We start from the raw sequence: 8,472 nt of genomic DNA on the forward strand, positions 1-8,472 counted from the left end.
AGGGAGGGGAAGGAGGTGGGGAGGGAGGGGAAGGAGGTGGGGAGGGAGGGAAGGGAGGGGAAGGAGGAGGGAAGTGAGTGGGAGTGAGCCAGAGGGAGGCGGGTGGGAGGAAAGCAGGATGGAGGTTTTAGCAGAGTTTTACAGCACTTACAACACAATAAGGTCATATAAGTGCCGAAGATTACAGGTGTTACAAGAGAGTAACAAACATAACAAAGAGGGAGGGGAGATAGAGGCGATAGATTTTTTTATAGGAAAGAAGGAGCAAACCACACCAGAGCACCCGCCAACCACCAACCACAAGATGGAGGTGGGAGTGAGGTTGGGGGGTGGAGTGGGAGTGAGTGCAAGTGAGGTGGGGGGGAGGGGGAAGAAGTTAGTTGGCTCAGCATCTATGTCAGCAGGATACAGTATGTTAGTGCAGTGTGCAATTATCGACAGAAACTCCTCCACAGAGAGAAAATTATTTACAAGAATACTGCAGACAGCCAACACCTTCAAAAGATTAGATTTGTCAAATTAGAAATCACAAAAAAAAGGTTTTTTTAGTAAGAATCATCTGCTACTTCAAATTTTTTTTAAAGTAAATCTTTATCCATGTACTAATATTGTAATGATGCGCTTATTTTTTTGGGGGAAAAAAAAAAAATCTTTACACAGACTTTGTCTTTAAAAAATCGGGGTAAATTTGTCAATAAAGGCACACTGGGAGATAGCTTATTCTTGCTGCAGAAGTCACATGCACTGTATTAGTCAGTTATACGAGTATATAGAGACAAGTGAAAGGTGGGGGGGGGGAGCTGTTATTGCATCATGCTGACCGTTAGGGAAAGGGAACCCATTGAGGTAGCCCCCGTGAGGAGGCATGGGCCCCATGCCCGGGTGAGGGTAGCCGGGAGGGCTGAAGGATACCCCTGTCTGCATCGCTGGGTGCAGGGGACTTCCATTGTACATTCCTGAAAGGTGAGAGAGGTCATCATAGTATGGAAACCCTGTCGTCGGGGTGGGGGGGGGCAAAAACAATCAGGCAGGGCAGAGCTGGGGGGTGGGGGAGAGGAGAGAGAGAGAGAGAGAGGTCACTTCTTGTATAAAACCTTACGCACACCTCTCAAAAAGTGGAAAGAACCCATCGCAAAAGAATCCTTTGCTTTTCAGAAGCACTACGACGGGTGATGAAAAGTAGAATGAAACAAGATGAGTACAGAGTTCTCTCCGCACAGGACAGGTGTCGTCGTATTTCATTATCAACTGACTGCAACAACAGAAACCAATGCTCTGTGTACGACAAGAGGAAGCCATTGTTGATGAGGAAATTGTTTCAGATCACCAAGACAAGCCTATGAAACAATAGGCAGAACACCTTAAAAAAGAAGGAAACGTGGAAAAAGACTGACATTATAAATACCCTATTTAAAGGACCACAGACACCAGATAGCTACCTTGAGCTGCCCCGCCAAAAACAGGTGATTATCTTCCGACTAAGAACCCAACACACAAGACTGAGACAAGGTATGTACAGATGTTTTAAACAAGCACAATCACCGAGAAATGCCAGTGTGGAGAGGCGGACCAAACTGTTGAACACATCCTTCAGCACTGCAAGACACATAGGGCCCTGAGACAGGAAACGTGGCCAACCCCACTGACACTACAAGTGAAGCTACTATTCGGGCCGACAGATGAACTGAGCAGGACGGCCCAATTTATGACAGATACCATACTTCAAGTGTGATGCGATTGAGAAAAAGAAGAACACTGAGAGGAAAAGGAACCAGGTGCAGAAATCAAGGCACGGCGGCAAATCCCTGGTCTTACGAACTAGGGAATTTCTGGTTACATCCTTGTTTGAGGAGAAGAAGCAGATCAAAACAACCGCAGTCACATCAGGTCAGCTGTTGTCAGTAGTGAGTCAGTTTGAAAAAATCTCATATTTTCCACAGAAAAAAAAAGGGTAGGACACCAGGAACACTGGGAAAAGAGAGAGAGGAGAGGATGAGACCTGAGCACCCACCAACCACCCAATGCGATAAGTACACCCCTGCACTGCACTAATAACAAGAGAATCATTATCTCTTCCTCTCACTGACAGTGTAAACCACAACACAGAAGCACATCAAACACAACAATGTTGTTACTGAAGAAGTGGCGTTGAGAACGATGAGAACGTTGAGAGAAGCGACATTTACGGATGAAATAACATAGAGAGAAGAAGACATGAAGACACTAGCGACGACAGCCTGTCCCAAACTCCACGCGCTCAGGAGAACAACTTTTTGTTGTTTCAGTAGAGGTTTTTCAGCACTCCCAACTGCATAAGGTCATATGAGTGCCAGATGATTAGAGGTGTTACAAGAGAGTAAAAAACATAAAAAGAAGGAGGGGAGATAATGATGATAGATGTTTGATAGGAAAGAAGAAGCAAACCACACCAGAGCACCCGCCAACCACCCACCGGGAAAACAACACAGGGTGCAAGCACAACAAAAGGCACAACGGCTTTACACACTCAAAGCACAACACAACACAACACAACACAACACAACACAACACAACGGCTTTACACACTCAAAGCACAGCACAACACAACACAACGGCTTTACACACTCAAAGCACAACACAACACAACACAACGTCTTTACACACTCAAAGCACAGCACAACACAACACAATACAACGGCTTTACACACTCAATGCACAACGAGTCACACACTCAACACACAACACAACGCAGGGGCAACAGCATGCGTGAATAATAACGACAAAAAAAGGGAAACAATCAAACAAAACAAAAATCCCAAAAGCACTACACCATAATCGTGCAAACTCAACAATCAACATCAAAGTTTTAAAAAATACATCATTGAACGAGTTGAAAGAATAAAACTTTTGGTTAAAAAAGAGCATTTCTATTCCATAACAACATTCTTCTTCCTGTTTTTTTCTTCTTTCTTTCTTTCTTTCTTTGTTTAATTTACATGACTGCACTGAAGTAATGTAAATATTTGCTGATATTTAAAAAATAATTCAGATTCATTAACGCCAGCACTACTACTGACCACTGCAACCGTACCACGGTATGAAACTAATGAGAGGGGCCAGTTTGAGTTAATCCAAAAGTTAGGAAAATTAAAATTTAAAAATTTAAAAACAAACGGAGAAGGTAGAAGGTGGGAGTTATCTCTACATTCTGTCCATCACACGGTGCTGGCAAGTAGCGACATTCACACATCATGGCTGTTAGCTTAGGATGGGAGAACTTTGGCTTCTCCCGAGGTTACAATGTTAAGAAAGTTAAGTTGTGGCGGGTGGCAGCATTCCGTTTAGTAAAAAAACCTCTTCTACAATGAAGAGTTGGGAAGATAATGTGGGCGGGCCTACTATACGTCAAATTAACTGGGGATTCTGATTGGTCACCAGATTACATCTAATGAAACAGAGGGGACAAAACTGTCTATTGTTACTGTTGTACTTTCAAGGCCATACAGAAAGTATATTGTGTAAAACGCATAGAGCTTGCTTTCGAGTGGGGACATGCGCTATACAAATGCTATTTATTATTTATTATTATTATTAAAGGAATTTATCCAATGGGCTTCAAAAAGAGCAGGAAAAAAAAGCTTTAAGTTTATTTCATTTCACAATTGCGTAAATCAATAAGGACCACATTCAGGAAAGCTGCGGAAACCAGCTAACTGACTATTTTTCCAGCCCGTGGCATTGGCTGAAGATAAACTGATCTGACGAGCCGAGGCGCGCGCGTGCGCCTGCTCATGAGCTCTTTTTCTCTTCATTTCACAGAGCCCATCTCACCTGTTGGGGTTCCGTGGCCGGGGGAGAATGCTTGGTGGTTGGCCTGACCGCCGGAACTAGGGTGGGCGGGGGTCGAGGGGGTGGCTGGAACGCCCGGAGGAGAGGGGGTAAATAAAAATGGAACACAAGAGCAACGTAAAAATTAAATGAAACGAACACAAGGAGGAAAGGTGGTAGGTACACAAGGGATAGTGCTAATAAACAAACAAACAATGCTATGGATAAACTGCACAAGCAATCTGAGAATGAAAGAAAAGCTAAAGGTATTTCGACATTAACAAGGAGGTGGAGCTAAGAGCTAGACATTGAAACTTTCACCAGGCACAGAAGTTACTGTCATAAAAGTTTGACTTTGACTAAAAAAAAAAAATTTTCAAAAATAAAACTAAACCGTACTAAACAGAGTACAAGTATTACTCTCAAAGGAAACAGAGAAGACTTTTAATAGAATTGAGAAAACAAATATCTGAGGAAAGTAGAATGTTATACATATATATATATATATATATATATGAATAAACAGAAGAGAGTCATGAACAAACTCTGAATGTTAACCATCTAACACTTGGCCTGGCACCTTATTCTCCCCACTCATTCAAGCTGACAAGGACTAGGAAATCAATAGAGCCAGGCTAGAAATGACATAAATAGGATGTCTCTGCTGTGCTATCAGCACATTTGTTAAGTCACATGAAGTGTAAGTATAGGGACACAAGACAGGTCAGGACTTGAAAAAACTGAAATTTTTAAAAAAAGAAGGTGAAGCAAACTATACCAGAGTTTTTAAAAAAATAAATAATGAAAGATGTCTTAATGAACATGGTCTTGTACAAAACGCAACCCCAGAAAACTTCAGAAAAGTCCACAACCAAAAAACTGTACCATAAAAAAAAGATTTTTTTTTAAAAAGTATATGTACCCTGAGGTCTTCTTGTGCAATTGACAGATGATAAACGTAAAAGGTGAAACAGACAAAAACATCTATCTTTGTACCACGATAACCTCATGCAAGAGTATAAGGGCAACAAACAAAATGAAAACGTTCAATGCTCTTAAACCAAAAGAAACAAACACCAACGACCGCCAAACCATAATCAGATCATTTTTCAAAAGCCACACAACAGACCAGTCATGACATATAAGATACTGTAGTCACAGACTCCGATCATCAGCTGACATGAACACGTCAGACACAGAGTGATCGTGAAAAGACAAACAATATGCAGAAACTACTCTACAGATATTTATAGCACAGCACTCATCATCTTGTTTAGTACCAGTTTTACGGCACTTGCAACACAATACAGTCATATAAGTGCCGAAGAATGGATTCTGTGTTACAAGAGAGTAACAAACATAAAAAAGAAGGAGAGATCAGGACAATAGACGTTTGATAGCAAAGAAGGAGTAAACCACACCAGAGCACCCGCCAACTACCCACATGTGAACACAAGACACAGAGTGATGATGAAAAGACAAACAATACACAGAAACTCTACACATATTTATAGCACAGCACTCATCATCAGAGACAAACGAAACCATTCAAACAGACATACAGTGTATCGCAGAAGAACTTCACAGATTTAAAAATGCACTTTAGGAGACATTACGCAAACAAAAATAGATCTTAAATCTTATCCACTAGAAGTCCAAACTGTTTTAAGAGTTAGATACTCATTAACACTTAAGTCCAACGGTAATTCATTGAGAGAAACGATGTGAAGCTTAAAATGCTGGTGACTAGGCAGCTCTGAGAAAGCAGGAACTGTATAAAACACAATGACCACCATGATCTGTGGAAACCTCACTCTTTAAACCCTGCGTTTTTTCAACCGTTTTCCAGAGTTTTTTCTAGTCATCTAAATCTGGTGCACTGTGTCTCATTATAACCTCAAAAGTTTGCATCCAACTTCTAAAGGAAGAAACAAAGGCTCAGTCATTACTTAGAGAAACTTACGAAATAGTTTCGAAAAACAAGCAAAAACTAACACTAAATCAAACGAAAGTTGTCATTAGTATCAGAGGCTCCCAGCGTCCGATGGGGTTTAAAGAGTCAATGTTACAATATATTTCTATAAAAACTGCAAAATAAAGACAGCCAGTAATTGAATTGGAACAAATTATTACAGCCCTAGACAGACTGCACAAATTTTACTGAATTTTTCCTAAAACAAAACAGATGATGAGAGCTAAAATCTCTTATTCTCAAATTTAAAAAGTCCGAACTTTCCTATTTAAGATTCCATTTCTCTTAGCAAATTCGTCACAAGTTGATTTGATAGGACACCACACACTTGTCAATCCTACGCATTCAATACCGGTACATACAAAACAATCTCTGTGTCATGCCACTACATACAGAAAGGCTCACTAACACACACACACACACACACACACACACATACACATACACATACACACACACACACACACACACACACACACACACACACACACACACACACTGTTCTCTCTGGCTATGAATCTAGTCACACAAGCATATAAATACAGTTCAAAGGTGAACGCCAAGCTGACTTCGAAATGTTCTCCAAAATGACCATTCCTTTCCCAGACCATATAACACCAAAAAAACTTACACGAAAAATGAAGGTGCACAAACAATCACACACACACAAATACACGACATATATATATGTGTATACGTGCATATTCCTTTTCATTGTGCATCTCCCATAAGCTCTCATAAGCTGTCTTACCTCCATAATCTGACCAGGGACTCTGCGACCTCACAGAGTCGTTGAGGGCTTTGTCCGCCTCTGCCTGTTTGGCCACCATCTCCTCTGCGATCTTGCGAGCCTTCTCCTCGAACACGTCCTTCTCGGCCTTAGTCAGCGCCCGCCAGCGCGTGCCAACAATCTTGCTAATGTCACCGAACGAACAGCTGGGGTTGTCCTGACAGATCTGCTTGCGGGCTTCTCCGGCAAACACAATGTACCCGCTCGGCTGCCTTCTAGGGTTCGGGGTTTTCTGAAAAGTCCAAACAATTTCTCTTTAAAGCGTTCATTGTTCACTGTTTCAGGAAGCAACATCCTTGCATTTCGGACATGTCTATTGATGATGCTCCGTTGCTCTCTCCAAAATGTTGCTGAGGGTCTTTCTACTGATTGTGCCAGTGCATATCTTTAAAGCGGAAAGACAATAATGATTAAAAAACAAAACCTCCCAAAAACAGTTAAGAGAGAATATTCCTCATCGTACTACAGCAAAAGCATTAACCAAAAGTGGTGCCTGAAGAGGATTTTCTTTGGCTTATGGACTGATTTTTTGTCCTGACCTAACATTGAAAGTAAACTTTGACATTCACATCATGTCTGTTTCGAGCACAAAACACGATTTACAAGAGAGCCTGCACACAAAGGCACAAAACACATCATTGAGGTCAGGCACAAGACGGCCTACAGCAAAGTTTTCTCAAACCCATTTTTGACCGTGTTGTAAATGAAGGTCAAATAATCTCTATAAATAGAAACAGATTTTTCATATTTTTCTATTCATTTATGCCACATTTTGAGCTGAAATGGTCTGTGATAGTTTAATTAAACAGTTTTAAGCCTCTCCTGTAATATCATAAGACTTCCTGGGAAAAGGCCCATCTGCCCCCGAGACCATCGACATACAGTTCACGTCCGTCTCTCCGTATAATAACAATAATATAGATCATTTCTATAGCACCCATTCCCGTGTGAACACAGCTCTAAGCGTTTTACATAAATGCATATACGAACAACATTCACACAGACAAACACACTCACACATTACACGCACACACGTGCACACACACACACACACACATCTACCTGCTTACCACACACTCACGCTTACACTGACATCGTTACGAAATAAGCACATACAAATACTACATAATATAATAATACACCCACAATGTAATTGGCAGTATCCCTCCGTACCTTTTTAAAAATACAAAGACAGACACATAAGAGTCATGCGTACACAGACACCTACTGAAGGACTGACACGTGCTGTATAAAAGCAACAACCCTGTCCCCATATGGAACGTTAAACATCTGACCATAGACCTTAAGGACATCAGATTAGTATGGTTATTTTAGCTGATGTGTAAGCCACAGACTACAGTGACCACCGCCTTGCGAGTACTAAAGTTTTAGGCTTTTAAAGTTTAAGTAGGTGTTTTACGGCACTTGCAACACATGTAGGTCAGGTAAGTACCGAAAATTACAGGTGTTACAAGAAGAGAGTCGAACACAAAAGACAAGAGGAGGAGAGATAATGACGTTAGATATTTAATAGAAAAGAAGGAGCATATCACTCCAGAGCACCCGCTAACCATCCATCGAGTACTAGTATTTAGAACATTATAACACACTTGAACACACCACATACCTTCACACATGGTTAAATTCGTAAATCTGACAGCTGTCGTAGACACAAACCGCTAGGAACAAGGCTTTCCGACCAAAAACAACGGGGAAAGGGAAAGAGACGGGACACGCACGCAGGTTTAGAGAACTCGTGGCCAGAAAGAGCGAGATTTTGAGAGATAAGGACGACGGCAGCAATTTGGGGTCGAGGTTCGAGAAGAAAAATGCGTCCACGGCCGGTCGCGTCATAATAGATTTTTAATTGGCGTGTGGTCCGCAGTGGACACGCTATTCTTAG

General features: G+C 41.4%; 1 protein-coding gene across 4 annotated transcripts in view; it reads right to left on the reverse strand.

The window, feature by feature from the left end:
• The window catches only part of LOC101846345 (protein polybromo-1), a 67,512-nt gene that overhangs the window by 9,703 nt on the left and 49,337 nt on the right, over positions 1–8,472 (reverse strand). The gene's annotated exons all lie outside the window — the stretch shown is intronic.

Source organism: Aplysia californica, unplaced genomic scaffold (genome assembly GCF_000002075.1).
Source record: "Aplysia californica isolate F4 #8 unplaced genomic scaffold, AplCal3.0 scaffold00142, whole genome shotgun sequence".
In the NCBI taxonomy this organism is placed as follows: domain Eukaryota; kingdom Metazoa; phylum Mollusca; class Gastropoda; order Aplysiida; family Aplysiidae; genus Aplysia; species Aplysia californica.